Raw genomic sequence first — 21,249 nt, 5'->3', positions numbered from 1 at the left:
CAATTTTTATGGAAACACAAGAAAATCCCGAACAGGCAAAGCAATCCAGAGAAAGAAAAATGGAATTGGAGGAATCAGGCTCCCAGACTTCAGACTACACTACAAAGCTACAGTAATCAAGACACTATGGTACTGGCACAAAAACAGAAATATAGATCAATGGAACAGGATAGAAAGCACAGAGATAAACCCACACACCTATGATAACCTTATCATTGATAAAGGAGGCAAAAGTATTCCATGAAGAAAAGACAGCCTCTTCAATAAGTGGTGCTGGGAAAAGTGGACAGCTACATGTAAAAGAATGAAATAAGAACACTCCCTTACACCATACACAAAAATAAACTCAAAATGGATTAAACTCCTAAATGTAAGGCCGGACGCTATAAAACTCTTAGAGGAAAACATAGGCAGGACACTCTATGACATAAATCACAGCAAGATCCTTTTTGATCCACCTTCTAGAGAAATGGAAATAAAAACAAAAATAAAGAAATGGGACCTAATGAAACTTCAAAGCTTTTGCACAGCAAAGGAAACCATAAACAAGACCAAAAGACAATCCTCAGAATGGGAGAAAATATTTGCAAATGAAGCAACTGACAAAGGATTAATCTCCAAAATATACAGGCAGCACATGCAGCTCAATATCAAAAAAGCAAACAACCCAATCCAAAAATGGGCAGAAGACCTAAATAGACATTTCTCCAAAGAAGACATACAGACTGCCAACAAACACATGAAAGGATGCTCAACATCACTAATCATTAGAGAAACGGAAATTAAAACTACAATGAGGTATCACCTCACACCAGTCAGAATGGCCATCGTCAAAAAATCTACAAATAGTAAATGCTGGAGAGTGTGTGGAGAAAAGGCAACCCCCTTGCACTGTTGGTGGGAATGTAAATTGATACAGCCACTGTGGAGAACAGTATGGAGGTTCCTTAAAAAAACTAAAAAATAGAACTACCATATGACCCAGCAATCCCACTGCTGGGCAGATACCCTGAGAAAACCATAATTCAAGAATAGTCATGTACCACAATGTTCATTGCAGCTCTATTTACAATATCCAGGACATGGAAGCAACCTAAGTGTCCATCGGCAGATGAATGCATAAAGAAGATGTGGCACGGGTATACAATGGAATAGTACTCAGCCATAAAAAAAATGAAATTGAGTTATTTGTAGCAAGGTGGGTGGACCTAGAGACTCCATACAGAGTGAAGTAAGTCAGGAAGAGAAAAACAAATACCATATGCTAACACGTATATATGGAATCTAAGAAAAAAAAGGTTCTGAAGAACCTAGGGGCAGGACAGGAATAAAGACGCAGATGTAGATAATGGACTTGAGGACACGGGGAGGGGGAAGGGTAAGCTGGGATGAAGTGAGAGAGTGGCATGGACATATATACACTACCAAAGGTAAAATAGATAGCTAGTGGGAAGCAGCCACATAGCACAGGGAGATCAGCTCGGTGCTTTGTGACCACCTAGAGGGGTGGTACAGGGAGGGTGGGAGGGAGACACAAGAGGGAGGAGATATGGGGATATATGTATATGTATAGCGGATTCACTTTGTTATACAGCAGAAACTAACACACCATTGTAAAGCAATTATACTCCAATAGAGATGTTAAAAAAAAAGATATGGCATATACACACAATGGAATACGACTCAGCCATTAAAAAAGAATGAAATAATGCCATTTGCAGCAACATGGATGGACCTAGAGATGATCATACTCAGTGAGGTCAGAAAGAGAAAGACAAATATCATATGGTATCACTTATATGTGGAGTCTAAAAAATGATACAAATGGACTTATTTACAAAACAGAAACAGACTCATAGAGAGAACTTACAGTTACCCCAGGGGAAATGGGGGGGGCAGGGATAAATTAGGAGTTTGGAATTATCAGATATACACTACTATACATAAAACAGAAAAACAACAAAAACCTACTGTGTAGCACAGGGAACTGTATTCAGTATCCTGTAATAACCTATAATGGAAAAGAATCTGTTAAAGATTATTATGTATTTATATATATGAATAACTCTGCTGTACACCTGAAAGTAACATACAATGTAAATCAACTATAGTTCAATTTAAAAAAAAATTAAAACAAGATTGAGGGACTTCCCCAGTGGTCCAGTGGTCAAGAATCCGCCTTGGTTCAATTCGTGGTTGAGGAACTACGATCCCACATGCCGTGGGGCAACTAAGCCCACCCATTGCAGCTACTGAAGCCGAGTGCGGCAACTAGAGAGAAGCCTGAGAGCCGTAACGAAAAAGATCCCGCATGCCTCAGTGAAGATCCCACATGCCGCAACGAAGACCCAACGCGTCCAAAACAAGAAAAAACAAAAAAACAAAAAAACTTTAAAACAAAAAACAAGATCGGTTTGTATGATCAAACACGTCTGCACGCTTTTACCTAGGTCCCGACGTTCTTGTGTGTGAATCTCAGATAGGGGTGGTGGTATAGCTTGGTGGCTTCTGTAATCACACTGCTTGGGGTCTGATATTAGCCTTGCCACCTGGAGAAAATCAGCTATTCTCTCTAGACCTCAGTTTCCTCATCTTGTTGGACCTGCCAAACAGCTACTCAGCACCCGCCTGGATTGCCGTGGTGATGAGATGACACTGTGTAAATTAGACAGGACAAGGTGTATACAGTCAACTCTGTTAGTCATCCCTAACCCAGATCATGGGGCCTGAGGTGTCTCTGCATTTGCAGGGGGCGGGCTGTCTACTGAAGATGGGGTGGGGTATCTCTGATTCTCCAGAAAACGTGCTCTATTCCAACAGCAAGCTGGCTTGTAGCAATAGGGAAGGCTGATGGCAAGTCTTCCCTGGAAAAAAACATTCACTCTTGTGATCACAGGATGGGATCCAGCTCTTTCTTTCTGCTTCACAGCCAGCTTTACTAACAGACTTGTCTATGATGTTCTCTCTCTTGTCTATGACTTCCTAACCTGCTGCAGCCTAGCTTCTGCCCCGAGTATGCTTCTGAAATGAATCACAAATCCTATATACGTTTCAGTAATTTTTCCTTCCTTCTAACAAGCTCAAGTCTACTTCCTGAAACTTCTTGTGTCAAAACAGTCCCTTTGCAGCGTCCCAGACAAGTGTCAATGTAGTACCAGAGGTGACATGATGCATGAGTATTATGCATTGGCTAAATAAACGTGTGGACCTTATTAATATTTTATATGACCTTTAAAAAACTGCTTTTGCAAATGGTTTGGGAGACCAGCCTGATAATTTATCATCCTCCACACTGTCGCCTTGCAGGGCACTTTGCAGCTGAGGACGATGTAGCGAGGCTCCCTGGATTTTTATCTATATTCATCTCCACATCCCCACACCACCTAGACTTCTAATCTTCCAAGCAGCACAAAGTCCTATAGTCAGTTGCTGACTTCAAATAAATACCACCCCCGGCGCTGTCTCTATGGGTTTCTCCTCACTTAGTTGGGAGTATTTGATTTGAATAGGATAAAATTAGGTAAATGGAAATTTTGCACAAATTCAGCTACGCGGTTTATTTTGGGGGTGGAACTGGGTGGTAGAGGGACACAGTACAGCAAGGAGTCTTTCCTTCACACCGTTTTCCCTTTCATACTGTTGAATTTTGTACCATGTGCACGCATTACTTACTGAAAAACCTTAACTAAGTAAGTTAAAGTAAATGAGCAATGAAATAAGTAAATTTAACTGCAGGGTGCCAAAACCTATCAAGGTTTTATTTAAAAAATTGTATAGTCAAGATGAAATGCTTTCTGTAGATCTTCCTTTATATCATCCTTCTGGCAGATTTCATCTCCCAGGAGATGGAAACTGCGTGAGGCAAAGGAGCCATGTGAGGGTTTAAGGCACGAGCCTCAGAAAATCAAGACAGAAGTGCACGTCAGGAAGGGAACAGTTCAGGAAGAAATGTTGCCAGTCATAACGAGGACCCCTGCATCACGCCTCCCAGTTGCCACTCCTCCCATAAAGGCAGGGGGTCTGTTTCCACACATTTGAATTGGGGTTAAAATTGTGTTGTGCTTTGACCACGAGAATGCGGTGGACAGGGATGCTTTGTGAAGTCTGGAGAGCACACCTCAAGCAACCTGGAGTTTCCACTCTGGCTCCCTGGGAAAGGAACTCAAAGACCATCTTAGGTTGAGGAAGCCAAGTGCACTGTCTGAGAGAGTGAGAGGCCATAGAAAATAAACGCCAAGGCACCCCGGCCAACAGACAGCAGTGATGCCGTGCAGACGGTTGAAGCTGTATCTTCCTATAGCACCTCCATCTCACACCCCGTGGCCTTCTATCAGCATAAAATAGGAATTTTCTTCTTAATGCTTTGCCCTAGCATTTGTATTTTTGGATGACATGAAGAACACCTACATTTTTTAAAAAATATATGAAATGCACCTACAAAATTAATGAGTTATATATTATCTATCAGTGTGTGTGTGTGTGTGTGTGTATATATATATATATATATATATATATATATATCTATCTATCACATTTGTTCCCACTTCAGGAATCTATACTTCATTCCACTGACTCAATATGTTCTTTGGATTTCCACATTGTCACCCATCTTCCTTAATGAGTGACGCCCTTGGGAATAAGTCCCTGGTGAACGCAAAGAACTGAGCCAGCATACTGATGGCTCTCAACCCTGCCTCAAGTTCTTCCTGTCTTTCTATCCTGCATGAAGACCTTCACAGTAGGCTCTCTTTAACCCTGGCCTTGATCCAGAGGCTCTGAATGGGGCTGATGACAGTGGCTCCCTGGGCAACGACGCAGCGTCTCAGTCCTTGGGAAAGAACAAGTTCTGCAGCACCAAAGGGTTGGGTTTCTCAAATACAGAAAAGAGCAGATGCTTCAGAATGCTCTCCTCTGGGCTTCCTGTCAATGTCTAGCTGCTACTGTGCCTCCCTGCCCCACCCTCATGGCTTCTTACACTGGGCGGATCACAGAAAACCAGGGCTGGGACTCAATGGCTTCACTGAGTCAAAGAAAACCCAGGGAGCTTCCATCTGCCTCTCTGACTTGCCTTTGGGTCTAAAGCCTCTCCTTTCCCTCTTCTTTGTATCAGATATAGAGGAGAATGCCACGTGTAATGGACAGATCATCGAACATGGACATCCTCTGCGCGTGTGTGTGTGTGTGTGTGTGTGTGATCCCAAACACCAACCTAGGGTCCACGGAAAACTCTACTGTTAATATTTAAAGATAATGCCTTTGGCTGGGAAAGAGGCATTTAAAAGAGCATTTTAAGTAGCGTTAACATCACAGGAATAAGTATTTGGCCTTACAAGTTGACTACTTCGAAAGGAGATATTCATTTGGATAGAGGAGTTTTGGTATCCTTTTTTCAAGACAATTAAAACATCACCACCATATGTAGTCACTATGCAAAACAGTATGGAGGTTCCTTGAAAAACTAAAAATAGAGTTGCCGTATGATTCAGCAATCCCACTCCTGGGCATATATCCGGAAAAAACTATAATTCGAAAAGATACGTGCAGCCCAATGTTCATAGAAGGTCTATTTACAAGAGTCAAGACGTGGAAACAACCTAAATGTACATGGACAGATGAATAAAGAAGATGTGGTACATATATACAATAGAATACTACTCAGCCATAAAAAAGAACAGAATAATGCCATTTGCAGCAACATGGATGAGCCCGTAGATTATCATAGTAAGCAAAGTGATTCAGAAAGAGAAAGACAAATACCATACAATATCACTTACATGTGGAATCTAAAATATGACATAAATGAACATATTTATAAAACAGAAACAGACTCACAGACACAGAGAACAGACTTGTGGTTCCCAAGGGGGAGGGGGGAGGGGGGGAAGGGTTGAGAGTTTGGAGTTAGCAGAGGCAAACTATTATATATAGAATGGATACACAACAAGGTCCTACTGTATAGCACAGGGAACTAAATTCAATATCCTGTGATAAGCCATAATGTAAAAGAATATGAAAAAGAATATATATATAAGTCAATCACTTTGCTGTACAGCAGAAATTAACACAACATTGTAAATCAACTATACGTCAATAACATTAAAAAAAATCACCACCATAAATCAAGCATAAACAAAAACCACAATAAAAAGCAAAAGCAGCCTACAGGTATGTCATCATAGTCACAGCTTGCATTACTTACCCACCTAAGGTGTGTGTAGCATGATTTTAACGTCACCATCTAACATTTTGGTCTCCTGGCTTCGTTGCACTGTTCTTGCCGACGTGCAATACTTTACAACTAACATCCATTCCAGAAGGCGTCCTATTCTCCCCATAGCCTAAATTATTACTAAACATGTCAAGGGAGGAAAACTAGCATCGACCCTTTCAGCAGCCTGACGATTCCTTACGCCAAGACGAATATGTGTTATTGACCCCCGAGTCAGTTTCCCACAGGGCGAACTGTTTTGGAAGAAGCTAATCTTCTCCTATCTGGAGGGAAGCAGATGGGGCAGGAACCAAAACGATCATCTGGGAGCTACGGGGCAGTGTTTGCTGTCCTAACACTGTCACCGAAGCCACCGTCAAACCTCTCCTAGCTCAGTCTCCTCGACCATACAAGCAAAGGAAGGGCTGGGATTGGGACTCAAGGTCCCTTCCATTTCAGGAGGCAGTGCCCATGTGCTCCTGTGAGGGTGTGACAAGTGGGGGGGGCCCTGTAACTAGAAATCTAGACTGGCGTCTTCCACCGGGGTTTGCGTGGCTCCAGACGGTATCCTTGTCATCGTTGTGATGGTTGCCCTGGATGAGCTGCTAGGAGGAGGGGGTCCCATGAGAGCAGGAGGCCAGGCTTTCATTCTCTCCCCAAGTTCATGCTTCAACCCTCTCTGGGTCATTTTTGAAGAAGATAAAGAGAAGCTGAGCATGGAGAAACACCCTACTCAATTCAGGTATATGAGAGCTAATCAAAAGGACAGACAGAATTCCCTGGGTGTCTCCCTTGAGCTCTGCGATGATCAAATCCTACTATGGCAAGCACTGGCCTTCCCCTGGCAACTGACGAGACAACCCAACCCAGGCTTTCAAAGGTAACGCAGTTGACCAGGGGCCCTTGCTCCTTCTTCTTTGCATTTTTTAAATTTTGCTTTGCCCATGATTTGTTTTTTTTTTTGGCCGTGCCGCACAGCATGTGGGATCTTAGTTCCTCCACCAGGGATCAAACCCATGCCCACTGCAGTGGAAGCACGGAGTCTTACCCACTGGACAGCCAGGGAAGTCTCCGTTGCTCCTTCCACAGTGTGGTTCCCGATTGTTTCCCCCCAGAGGCTGCACTGAGGAGTGGCTTTGAAGGGTTCTAGAGACCCCCAAACCTCCATCGAGTCCCACAGTGTCATCCCAACAAATACACAATCTCAGCCACCCAAAACCGGGTGCCCACTATACAAACACAGCTTCTAAACAGCCCCCGTGCCCTGAAATTCTACCCTCTGGACGCACCTAAGCTCCTTCTACATAGAAACCCTGGAGTCTCTGGTACCTAAATCTGACGACCCAGGGTTCTCCCCCTTGAAAAAAATGACACAGCAAAAAATCCACTTCCTGAGCTTCTTGTCACACGTGACGCACAGGGGAGTGGGGATCCGTCATCGACACTTTTAACTGGAAAACCAGGTAATTCCTTGAAGAGTAATACTTGACAACTACTGTTCCACACCATCGTGGGTTCTACCAGATTGATGTGAGGTGGCTGAGAAGGAAGTTTGAGGGTGGAAAAACGAAGAGCCTACAACGAATATATGATCCGTTTTTCTCCATGACACAGTACTGCGACAGCCAGAAAGATGGAGGGTGCTGTAGCATCTCCTGACTCAACCCGTGGTCCATGGTCCGGAAGCACCAACATCACCCCAGCATTAAGCTGGTTAGAAATTCAGAATTTCAGGCCCATCTCCAAAACCACTGAGTCCTAACCTGCGTGTTGTCAACACCCCCGGTTGATTTCTGTGCACTCTGAAGTGTGAAAAGCGCTGGAGAAATAGAGGAACGGGGCTTAACCATCATGATTCACCAGGAGTCCCGCTTCCTCAGATCCAGGACAGAAGGAAACTAGTACAGTGTTCACACAGCATCTACTGTATCCCATTGGTTTGCTGGGTACATTTTACAAACCATGCTAGTAATTCCTTTTGTGGTTCACCAAGGTATCTTACGTTGAGCAATTTGCCCCAATTAAGGTGAGTCATTTGCTTAAATTGAGAGAGTGTATAAGGGATAGAGAAGGATTTTAACTGCAAATGAATCTTGCTCCAATTCCCCTGATCCTCCCACACTGAGCCAGGTGAAAGTAGGCTGCAGTCAAGGGGGGACCGTGTTTATACACGAGAGCCTGCAGTGGGCTCACCAGCCTGACCCTTTGCACAGGGAAGAGTTAACCCAGCAGGCCTGGGCTGCACATGCCCGAGAAATGCCCATTTTGGTGACTGATCTTTGTTTGGCTCCCATGAATTAAGCTCTTGGAATGTTTCACCGATAAGAGTGCTTCTTACCCTTGGGATCTTGACCCATACACTATCCAGGCAACCTTGGAAGTAAGTCACGTGATTTACAGTGACTACCTGCTCTCCTGCTGGGGGTCTGGAGTTTTAGAAATCATGTTCAGACACACAGGCAACACGAGCCTACGAGAGTGACCCTTGATAAAAACACCGGGTTTCAAGACTCAGGCGAGCTTTCCCGGTAGACAGCACTGCTCATGTCATTACAAATCACGGCTGGAGGAATTAAGTGTGTCCTGGGCTGCCCCCCTGGCACGAGGTGGAGACTCGTGCCTGGTTTCCCCTGAACGTGGCCCCGTGCACCTTTGCCCTCTACTGATTTTGCTTTGTGTCTTTTCACTGTGACCAACTGTAACCATGAGTAGAACGAGTCCCAAGTCCTGTGAGTTCTTCTGGTGCATCTGTGAACCTAGCATGGCCTTGGGGACCCCTGACCCATGCCTCTTCCCTCTAAGAAGCTGCTCTGTGACCTGGAAGCCTAGAGGAGGAGGTCTTGTCCACCTCGTCATGCTGTACAGTTCTCTTCCGTATGGTGGGTCTTCAGATGTAGCATCACGTCACCCGTAGGCTGTTTCTCCTCCAAGGTCAAGCTTCTCAGACTCCTCAATAGTACCATAGGTAGCTCACTCCACCACACCATGGAAATGGAACCAATGTTTCTCCAATGTGTTCGACTGTGTCTAGGTCCTCGTGATGGGCTCCAGCCCTACAGGTATGTTGCAACCTGCATAGAGTGCAACCTGGTCGTCACCTGTTTCATTCTGGACAGTGGTCTCTAGGATGAAGCCCGAGATCCTGTCTTTGTAGGCACCTTATGCCTTCAACTTATTAAATAATAAGATACTTGATCTTTTTCTTCCTTATCCTGTGCTACAGACCCGCAATCTATTTTCTTTTAAATTTCTCTTTGGGCCACCTGAGGGAAGCCTGTGGCCTTCTCAACTCCAACACTCATCTTGGAAGAATAGATTCATTGTTCCCGTCTCCTGATATCTTTTAGATCCCAACAAGTTGGTGGCAGATGAGACTGGGAATGTTCCAAGAGAGCTTTTATCAGACAACTAAGGGTAAACATGACATTCTCCGTAGAGAGCTAGAAATAAAAACTGTTTGCAGAGCATAACAGAGTTCCTGTTTCTGATCCTAACTCCAACTGACATTGAGCTAAAATGTACTTTGGTCAGTGATATTTGCAAGCACCTAGCCTGCAGGAGCCTGGGCTTTGCCTCTAAAGAAAGACATAACCCTTCTTTCCTGAGGTGAACTTGACTTGGCACTGCTTGTTTGTTCAAGCTCTATCCCTTCCAGACTTGCTTCCTGGGACCGCCTCTGTCCAGCATCGCTGTCGGTCCCTGTGGTCAGAAGCATTTCTCATTGGACTGCAAAGTTTTCTCGCTTGGTTTCAGGCCATCTTGACTTGTTTTAAATATGACTTTCCCCTTTCTCCTAGTGGACCTTATGACCCGATAGTGATTCCAGCCAGTAGGAAGCTATTTAAATCTTGACTCAATTCACTGAGACACCTGTGGTCCCTCTAAATCTCAGATCATGTGTAAACTCTTGATCACGCCCTGTGCCCTTGCATTCGACAAACTGCTAATAATATCAGGACTGAAGACCATGAAATCCAAGACTTCCCCTACTAGTGTGTTGGTCCATTTGTAGACACCCGCTAGGCTGATCGTTTAGAAAGCTATTCGTTTGCTTAATTTAGCTCATCTCTCTTCATCTTGCCTCCGACAGTTTCCCACGACACAGATTTTCAGCTCTATCCTGAAGTACGGGGACCTAACGCAAGTAAAACTAAGCCAAAAATGACCCAGTGTTATTCCAATAAAAATGTGTCCACAATCACAAGCACTGAAATTGAAACTGTGATTAAAAATCTTCCAACAAACAAAAGCCCAGGACCAGATGGCTTCATAGGCGAATTCTAACAAACATTTAGAGAAGAGATAACACCTATCCTTCTCAAACTCTTCCACAATATAGCAGAGGGAGGAACACTCCCAAATTCCTTCTACGAGGCCACCATCACCTTGATACCAAAACCAGACAAGGATGTCACAAAGAAAGAAAACTACAGGCCAATATTACTGATGAACATAGATGCAAAAATCCTCAACAAAATACTAGAAAACAGAACCCAACACCACATTAAACGGATCATACACCATGATCAAGTAGGGTTTATTCCAGGAATGCAAGGATTCTTCAATATACGCAAATCAGGCAATGTGGTACACCATATTAACAAATTGAAGGAGAAAAACCATATGATAATCTCAATAGATGCAGAGAAAGCTCAAGACAAAATTCAACACCCATTTATGATAAAAATCCTGCAGAAAGTAGGCATAGAGGGAACTTTCCTCAACATAATAAAGGCCATATATGACAAACCCACAGCCAACATCATCCTCAATGGTGAAAAACTGAAAGCATTTCCACTAAGATCAGGAACAAGACAAGGTTGCCCACTCTCACCACTCTTATTCAACATAGTTTTGGAAGTTTTAGCCACAGCAATCAGAGAAGAAAAGGAAATAAAAGGAATTCAAATCAGAAAAGAAGAAGTAAAGCTGTCACTGTTGGCAGATGACATGATACTATACATAGAGAATCCTAAAGATGCTACCAGAAAACTACTAGAGCTAATCAATGAATTGGGTAAAGTAGCAGGATACAAAATTAATGCACAGAAATCTCTGCCATTCCAATACACCAATGATGAAATATCTGAAAGTGAAATCAAGAAAACACTCCCATTTACCACTGCAACAAAAATAATAAAATATCTAGGAATAAACCTCCCTAAGGAGACAAAAGACCTGTATGCAGAAAATTATAAGACACTGATGAAAGAAATTAAAGATGATACAAATAGATGGAGAGATATACCATGTTCTTGGTAGGGAAGAATCAACGTTGTGAAAATGACTCTACTGCCCAAAGCAATCTACAGATTCAATGCAATCCCTATCAAACTACCACTGGCATTTTTCACAGAACTAGAACAAAAAAATTCACAATTTGTATGGAAACACAGAAGACCCCGAACAGCCAAAGCAATCTTGAGAACGAAAAACAGAGCTGGAGGAATCAGGCTCCCTGACTTCAGACTATACTACAAAGCTACAGTAATCAAGACAGTATGGTAATGGCACAAAAACAGAAAGATAGATCAATGGAACAGGATAGAAAGCCCAGAGATAAACTCATGCACATATGGTCACCTTATCTTTGATAAAGGAGGCAGGAATGTACAGTGGAGAAAGGACAGCCTCTTCAATAAGTGGTGCTGGGAAAACTGGACAGATACATGTAAAAGTATGAGATTAGAACACTCCCTAACACCATACACAAAAATAAGCTCAAAATCGATTAAAGACCTAAATGTAAGGCCAGAAACTATCAAACTCTTAGAGGAAAACATAGGCAGGACACTCTATGACATAAATCACAGCAAGATCCTTTTTGACCCACCTCCTAGAGAAATGGAAATAAAAACAAAAATAAACAAATGGGACTTAATGAAACTTCAAAGCTTTTGCACAGCAAAGGAAACCATAAACAAGACCAAAGACAACCCTCAGAATGGGAGAAAATATTTGCAAATGAAGCAACTGACAAAGGATTAATCTCAAAAGTTTATAAGCAGCTCATGCAGGTTAATAACAAAAAAAACCAAATAACCCAATCCAAAAATGGGCAGAAGACCTAAATAGACATTTCTCCAAAGAAGATATACAGACTGCCAACAAACACATGAAAGGATGCTCAACATCACTAATCATTAGAGAAATGCAAATCAAAACTACAATGAGATATCATCTCACACTGGTCAGAATGGCCATCATCAAAAAATCTAGAAACAATAAATGCTGGAGAGGGTGTGGAGAAAAGGGAACCCTCTTGCACTGTTGGTGGGAATGTAAATTGATACAGCCACTGTGGAGAACAGTATGGAGGTTCCTTAAAAAAAACTACAAATAGAACTACCATATGACCCAGCAATCCCACTACTGGGCATATACCCTGAGAAAACCAAAATTCAAAAAGAGTCATGTACCACAATGTTCATTGCAGCTCTATTTACAATAGCCCGGAGATGGAAGCAACCTAAGTGTCCATCATCGGATGAATGGATAAAGAAGATGTGGCACATATATACAATGGAATATTACTCAGGCATAAAAAGAAACGAAATTGAGCTATTTGTAATGAGGTGGATAGACCTAGAGTCTGTCGTACAGAGTGAAGTAAGTCAGAAAGAGAGAGACAAATACCGTATGCTAACACATATATATATGGAATTTAAGAAAAAAAAAATGTCATGAAGAACCTAGGGGTAAAACAGGAATAAAGACACAGACCTACTAGAGAATGGACTTGAGGATGGGGGAGGGGGAAGGGTGAGCTGTGAGAAAGCTAGAGAGAGGCATGGACATATATACACTACCAAACGTAAGGTAGATCGCTAGTGGGAAGCAGCCACATAGCACAGGGAGATCAGCTCGGTGCTTTGTGACCCCCTGGAGGGGTGGGATAGGGAGGGTGGGAGGGAGGGAGACGCAAGAGGGAAGAGATATGGGAACATATGTATATGTATAACTGATTCACTTTGTTATAAAGCAGAAACTAACACACCATTGTAAAGCAATTATACTCCAATAAAAAGAAAAAAAAAAGAATGCACAAAACTTAAAAATGAAAAAAAAAAAAGTGTCCATCTCTTACTCCACATTTGTGAGCTGAGAAAAGATGGCAGAATTCGATTGGGATGAGAGAGAGAAGGGATGGTTTGGGGAGAAGGTTGGTGAAAGATAGGGTCCAGATATGCAATGGGGCAGAGTTAAGGAAATAGAAGTGTTCCTAAGGACCATTAATTGGATTCTTTTTAATATTCTTGGAGAGATACAAACAAAGAATGGAATTCCTTTTAGGCTGTTTTTGCATTTGGATTGTACTTCTTTAAATAAGGCACCGCGGTGGCACATGCCAAGTCAGTCACATTCTCAATGGATTTGATATATGACTGCACACAGCCCCATAGAAATAGTCACTGGGACATAAGCGTAGGAGTTAATATTGGGACCCACAGGATCTTGGGTGGCTTGGCCAGTTGTTCCAGCTCTCTGGCCTCTTCATGCCCTGGACAATATTAAAATAATGAGTGTGCAGAAAAGATCTAAAATGAAATCTGCCACCGTTCTATGCCCTTATTGGATTGTTTCATCTGTGATGGATAACCCTGTACACATGTGTAAAATATACCACAAAGTTAGAGGAATGTACAAATTGTTTATCAGAATCCATTTGTTTAGATACCACAGAGAAGGATTAAAAAGTGGGCATCAAAACATCAATAGATTGGATGCAGTGTGGTGGGAATTACCTGTCTGTTAGTTCATACTAATACAGATTATTTTTATACCTCTCCACCGGTTTGTTGCCCTCCCAATCTGCAATGCTGCTGCAGGATCTATTTGCAACAGTACTGGACTCACATAGAGACAGCCAGGGGGAAAATCATGCTGCAGTGCTCTCTCCCAGGTATGGTTTTCATGGTGGAACTAAAGTGATTAACAAAGCTGTGTGTGCACATGTCTGGGATTTCTGCCATTATGTATGTGGCAACCAGGAGCACATAAGAGGAACGAGGGATTTCACTGCCCATGGTTCATGGAACACCAAAAGTGATCAGGAAAATGGTCAAGTAAGTTGGAAGAAAGTGTTAGGTTACAGAACTTGATTTAGGTAAAAACTGGGAGAACGAAAGACGTGACCTGAAAAGGAATGACACAGCATGTATCGGAGGTGTGTTAACTCGAGAAGGCAGCTGATTAAGGAAAGCCTTACATCAGGTGGTGTCTTTTTTTTTTTTTCCCTAGGTGGAGCCTTGATAAAGGCCCTCTGCTGTAAAGGACTGATACTGGCATGATTCTCTTCTTTTACAAATTAAGGGAGAGCCTCAGAGACTATTACTCAGCCTTAAAAAGGAAATTCTAAACCACAATGGAAAAGAATATGAAAAAGAATACAACCGAGTCACTTTGCCATATAGCAGAAATTAAACACAATCTTGTAAATCGACTGTTTCAATACCTTTTTTTTTTTTTTTTTTAAAAAGGAAGGATATTCTGACATGTACTACCTTGGATGAAACTTGAGGACATTATGCTATGTGAAATAAGTCAGTCACCAATAGACAAATACTGATATCACTGCTGTGAATTTGGATTCCTCACTTTTGTGTCAATTTTGTGACAGTTTTGTGTCACTTTTGTGACAATCCACTCAGGAAACAGCAGATGATGTGAAGATTTTATGTTCATGGAATAAGTTCTCTGGTGCGTATACTTAATAAACCAACTAATTCAGATTTTTAACAAACGTGTTGGAGGCTGAAATATCGGTTCACACTGCTAAGGCTTCCTTCACGGTCTGTATTACCACCCTACCACGTTATGCCGTATGTGGATATACGTTAAGTAAAATCAGGATGGACTTAGGGAATGAACTGAGTGGAGATTAAACAACTCCACAAGTACATACTACAAGTGAGAGAACTCCTTTTTGTATTTTATAGTATTGAGAACTTCCACAAAAAAGAAACAAACATGAAACATTCTTGTTCAACCACATTGTCCTTGATTCATCCATTTGTTATGAATGTCATTTTGTCGAATTATTCAAACTGATGTTTCATACTGTTCTAAAAACTCCCTTGGAGACTACATTGAAAGACTGCCGATTATTATAAATGTGAATTCAGGTCTCCTGAAGCTCTGTTGAAACCTAGGTAACGCCCCTCCCCCCAAGGTTTGTAATGAACACCACGGAGAATCTAGATGAGTAAATTACAGTTAACAAGCTTTCACTGAAAACCAGCTCTGAAAGGATCCTTGGCACCTAACTGGAAAAGTATTCGCTTCTCTAACAGGAAATATTCCATTATCTCTCCTTTGCCGCCAGGGTATTCTTTGAAGACAGTTCCTAAGAAAATTACTTTACACCCTCTTCCTTCTCATTTCTGGTCCATCTCCATCTAGCCTCTCACAGTGGTGTTACATATACTGAGGAGCATTACATAACTTCCAGTGAGAGTTATTATGGATTTTACATTTCAGAAACTTTCTAAAGAAAACATGCTGGGAAGTAATTTCAACACCTTGCGTCCCCATTATTTGTAATATGCCGCACACAAATTTTATTTTAGGCACTGCATCAAACTAGTTGTGATTTTGCAGCTGGGGATATCACAGTCCCGTTAGTGGACACTAAAGTTGGGAACTAGATCGGCTCCTCCATTTCTGGAAAAGACATCCATTGACATTTTATGGATATTAAATGATATTAAATGAACAACAGTTTTATTAGCTTAGCTGCCATAGACTGGCGGCTCATGTTTTCAAGTGTACATTTGCCATATGGATTATTTTCTATGACACTCTAATATTGGGAGACTGTGGAAGAGAGTACCTGTCTAAGAAGATCCACAGATGTACCTGTAGGAACAGCCTTCTCACAGACTGGGAGGCCCAGGTAATGGTAGTAGGATGGAAAATGCGGGCAAAGATGTCAGACAACTTCCCTGAGTTCAAACATCCACGGTGATAAATGCAGAGTTTCTAAAGTACCTGGGTTTCAACCACCAGGCCAGTCTCCAATCTATAGTGTTTCTAAATGGGTATGACAGCAATTCAAAGGCAATAACTTAACCTTCACTGCAGCCGACACTGTGTCTTTATAGTATATGTAGGTGGACTTCATTGTCCTGTGAAAATCACAGTAAGATGACAGTTCACAAGAGCCAAGGACATGTTCTCTTTTTATCCCAATTAAAAAAAAAGTCAGGGGCTTCCCTGGTGGCGCAGTGGTTGAGAGTCTGCCTGCCGATACAGGGGACACGGGTTCGTGCCCCGGTCCGGGAAGATCCCACATGCCGCGGAGCAGCTAGGCCCGTGAGCCATGGCCGCTGAGCCTGCGCGTCCGGAGCCTGTGCTCCGCAACGGGAGAGGCCACAGCAGTGAGAGGCCCGCGTACCGCAAAAAAAAAAAAAAAAAAAAAAAAGGCAGCTCAGTGGTCAGCTGGAGTGGGTGATGGGCAGGCAGGATGGGGGGGAAAGGAAAGGAGCAGCGGAAATATTAAACAAGATCGTTGTGTTTGCCCCACTCTGGCTACCCCCACTAAATGGAATAATGCATTACCATATAAAGCTAAGGCATACTTAGGATTGAATCAATCACCAGGTAAAAGAAAAAGGGAACGTTAGTTCACTTGTAAATTACTCCACTCCCGGGACTTCCCTGGCAGTTCCGTGGCTAAGACTCCGCGATCCCACTGCAGGGGGCGCGGGTTCGATCCCCGGTCGGGGAACTAAAGATCCCACGTGCCTTGCAGTGTGGCCAAAAAAAAAAAAAAAAAAAAAATTCCATTCCCTATGTAATCCATGAGGAATTGGGAAACTGGTTAAATTTTATCAGGCTACCTTTTTTATTGGAAATCCCGATTTTACTGTATTTTTATTGCAGAAATAGTACATGACATGTAACTGGAAGTAGCCAAGTGGGGGCTGTTTGCTGTGCCGTTTCTCATGTGTGTGCTTCTCCACCAACGGCAGTTAGCTGGCTGCCAGCTAACCTGTGGTCTTGAAGAACGCTTTACACACCCATGTTCTTAAAGCATCCCACATTCCCCAAAGTTGTCTGAATTCTCATATCATCTGGGGCTTCCGATCTCCTTGCTGCGCTGCTATAACAAGCTGGCGATCCTTGGTGCTCAGTTACTGATGGACCATCACCCCTCCCCCCAACCAAAGCACCTACTAAGGAAACCCAAGGCTCATCTTTCCAGATGTAGGAAACATGCAGCTTTGAGCTGGGAAGAAATCTGGCTCCAGAAGCAAGAATGAAGGTCAGACACACAGTAGGTCTGAGTCAGGGTATCACATCTGAGTTCAGGATGCCCAAAACAGAAGCGGGCAGAGATGGAGTAACTGCTGAACTCAAGTGCACACGGGGAAGTCCCACAGGCTCACGAGGTGGGTCCCCACCAGGGCAGTGAGCCCAAGGGGCGTGCTACTCACACCTCACATGCCAGGAATCACCCGGAGTCCTGAGGCAGCACGTCTGGGGCGAGGCCCAAGATTCTGAATTGCGAACGTGCTCCCTGGTTACTCTTACGCAGATGGTCTGCAAATCACATTTTCAGGAGCAGAAAGGACGAGGCACACACAGGAGGATCTAGCGCCCCAGCTCTCCGTTTTGGCTTCAGATGGCAATAATCCTCTAGGGAGTGTTATCACAAGCCAATACCAGGGACACATCCCTAGGCAAATTAATTCAGAAGAGCTGCGAGCAGAGGTGAGGCATCAGAATCCCCCCGCACCCCGCCCCAGCTTTCTGGAGGTATCATTGAGAAATAAAAATTGTATCTATTTAAGGTGTAAATAAAATAAATAACAATATAATAAAATAAATAAAAATTTAAAAAATAATGTTTTGATATATGGATATATTGTGGGATGTTTACCAAACTAACATATCTTATCACCTCACATATTCTCCTAGCAAAGTTTAAGTATACAAGACAGTGATGGCGGACTTCCCTGGCGGTCCAGTGGTTAAAACTCTGTGATTCCACCGCAAGGGGCACGGGTTCAATCTCTGGTCAGGGAAGTTCTGCATGCTGCACGGGGTGGCCAAAAAATAAAATAAAATAAAAAAACAGTGACGGTAACTATAGTTACCATGCTGTCGATCAGATCTCCAGGACATATTCAGCCTGCAGGAATCAGTATTTTTTGAAAGGTCGCTGAGTGACTGTAATATGCAATCTCATATGTAGCCCGGGCTACATCAGCCTTCTCAACCTTTAACATGCACACATCATCACCTGAAGATCTCGTGCAACTGCAGCTTGTGATGTCATAGGCCTGGGTCAGGCCCAAGATTCGGCATCTCCCTCAGGCTGAGGTGATGGACGCAGAGATGCTGCTGGACCACACTTAGGGCCGCAAGTGTAGGAACCAGAAAGGTCTGTTGGTACCTCATCCTTAGACCTCATTATGCAGTCCTGACCGTCCTACTAACATAAATGCACAGAAAAGAGTTTTCTGTATCATTTCAAAGATGAAGAAATAGGATTAAATGCAAAATTAAAAATCAGAAAAGATATGAGGAAATGCATAACCCATTGGCAAGTGCTATGGTTCAGAAAGCCGAACTGGAGCTGAACTAATAAGCCCTTCTCCTAACTGCCCATCATTGCCACGAAATCTCTCCCCCTTGTCTTCCAGAGAGGCCCGAGCACCATGAGAACATCTCTCTCCTCAGGGCACTCCTTTTCAAGAGGGAGAGAAAGAATTTTACTTTTTTCTAGCTGCGTGAGAGAATTTTTTCTTTGTCAGGCTTTAATAAGTGTGTATGTTCTCAAAAGACCGCCAAATATACCAGGGAATAGCTACATCTCCAGGAAAATCCAATCTCAGGAATATGTGTCAGCTGCTAAGACAAGGGAGAGAGAAAAAGCACGTCAAGCCTGTGGTCTGGTCGACATGCCCGTGGTTACCTTTGCTTTGTAAGAGCTTCGTACAAAACTAGATGCTGCGGGGTCCACACGCATTTACACGGAACCCAAAGAGCAATTTTCTTCTTCTTCCGGTTGGTCCCTTTTCTCCCGTGTAAAGGAACTGTGTTCACATATACTCCCATTTCAGAATTCTCACAAGCGATACTATCGCTTCCCTGGATGCACCGAAAGCAGCTCCTGACTGAGCACACTTAACTACTATTTCAAGCCAGTATGACGTTGTTCTTTTATTTCATAACAAAACATGGGACAACCGCACAGACCTGGGGGCAAAGCGCCTGCTGTCACCTGCCTTTTATGACACGCACGCGTGGTGCACCTGCAGCTGCGGCAACTTGGAGGCGTGCTCCTGTCCCAGCCGCACTGAGTGTGCAAAACTCGCTGGCATGAGAGGAGAAGGTGATGCACACACGATTCTGCATGAATTGTGGTTTCTGTGAGTGCTGGAAAGCGGGAATGTTGGTGAGGCGTGAGAAGGACAGACGGGGTTGGCCATTCTTTCACTTTAAACTGATAAAAAGCCGGGAGAGAGATGGGAGGGAATATTGTCGTCACTTCATAAACCATTCAACATTCTACAGATATTTTAAGGTGGAAGCAGGGGGAGATCTAGCTGGAGCCTAATGCTTCGAAAATTGGGGGGGACTCAGGAAGAAAAAAGTGTGATATTACGGAGCCCTGGGGGGGGTCCCCGTGCAGGGACCCGGAAGGCTGTCATTATCAGCTCCATTGAAGAGAAAGAAAAAGGTGGGATAAAGAAGAACGCTACGCTTGGGTACAGGACAGCATGGCTATTAAGATCATATTAAGATCACAGGCGATTAAGATCTGGAACCAGCAGAATGAGATTTCCAGCCCGGCGTGCTATGACTTTTGAGCTTGGTAAACCTTGGCAATGAACTTAATTTTCCAAGCACAGTTTCTTCATAGGGCTCTTGGGGTGGGGGGTGGGGGTGGTATCTGAAACAATGTGCATGGATGTCCGTGTCAAAATTGCTCAATAAATTAAATTTTGAAAAAATAGATTAATGATACGTTACTGGTAGACCATTACGTCAACTCCTTACTCTGAAAATTAGTGATTAAAGGGCTACAGTTAAGAATCAGTTCTGCCTGTCCAGAGCAGTCCTACTTCAGGGCACTGGGTCGCCCTAGGTAAGGAAGCAAAACTCTTCTTTGCAAACAAGTGTGAGCTAGTAAATGCATAAGGAATGGTAGAGTTAAAACAAATAGACACTTTGTAAATTCCTAATTAAAAAAAAATATATATATATATATCAAGCAAGGATCAAGGGTGGCAAAACCATTATGTAAAAGTGTAACGGGCAAAATGAACACAGCAATATGGAAGTAACCCAAATTATTAAACAAATATCCATGAGTCCATGGAGATAAAAATGAAATATTTGATTCATAGGTGAGAACAGACAAATCTCTCACGCAGAAGAACTCCAAATAATTAATGTTTTCTCCACTGTCAAGGTGGTGGAGAATAACTCCCTAAGTGTGACTTTCTTCCAAAGAGGACAGTTATGGATAAGAGTTTTTTGTTTGTTTGTTTGTTTTGTTTTTTGTTTTTGGTACACGGGCCTCTCACTGTTGTGGCCTCTCCCGTTGCGGACGACAGGCTCTGGACGCGCAGGCTCAGCGGCCATGGCTCACGGGCCCAGCTGCTCTGCGGCATGTGGGATCTTCCCGGACCGGGGCACGAACCCGTGTCCCCTGCATCGGCAGGTGGACTCTCAACCACTGCGCCACCAGGGAAGCACCGGATAGGAGTTTTTAAAAAGGTAACTTTACAGTGGAGACACCTGAACCACTAAGTCAAATAGGTGATCAGGGTCAACATGAAGAGTGATAAAGTCATGGGTACCCCCTTGACGTGATGTGATAAAAATGGCACGTTACCCTTGTGGTCTGCCTTCCCCCAAACCCATAACCCCCGTCTAATCTTGAGAAAAACACCAGACAAATTCAAATTGACACACACTCTGCAAAATGCAGGACAAGCACGCCTCAAAGCTGTCAAGGTCATCAAAAACAAGTCTGAAAAACTGTCACAGCCCAAAGGAGCCTAAGAAGACATGACGACTGAATG

At 43.2% G+C, this 21,249-nt stretch overlaps 1 protein-coding gene across 7 annotated transcripts in view; it reads right to left on the bottom strand.

Annotated features, from left to right (window-relative positions):
* Nucleotides 1-21,249, bottom strand: part of STS (steroid sulfatase) — a 552,741-nt gene that overhangs the window by 68,545 nt on the left and 462,947 nt on the right. Inside the window, exon 13 of one of the 7 annotated variants that reach the window (XR_013825706.1) lies at nucleotides 2,496-2,655. The exons of the other annotated variants lie outside the window; for them this stretch is intronic. The gene's annotated coding sequence lies outside the window, so the exon portion shown is untranslated. Of the gene's footprint in view, nucleotides 1-2,495; nucleotides 2,656-21,249 lie in introns of those variants that run through there. 7 annotated transcript variants of the gene reach the window in all.

Source organism: Stenella coeruleoalba, assembly GCF_951394435.1.
Source record: "Stenella coeruleoalba genome assembly, chromosome: X".
NCBI lineage: Eukaryota > Metazoa > Chordata > Mammalia > Artiodactyla > Delphinidae > Stenella > Stenella coeruleoalba.
The sequence above is the reverse complement of the archived record's forward strand: the minus strand, read 5'-3'. Positions and strand labels throughout refer to the sequence as shown.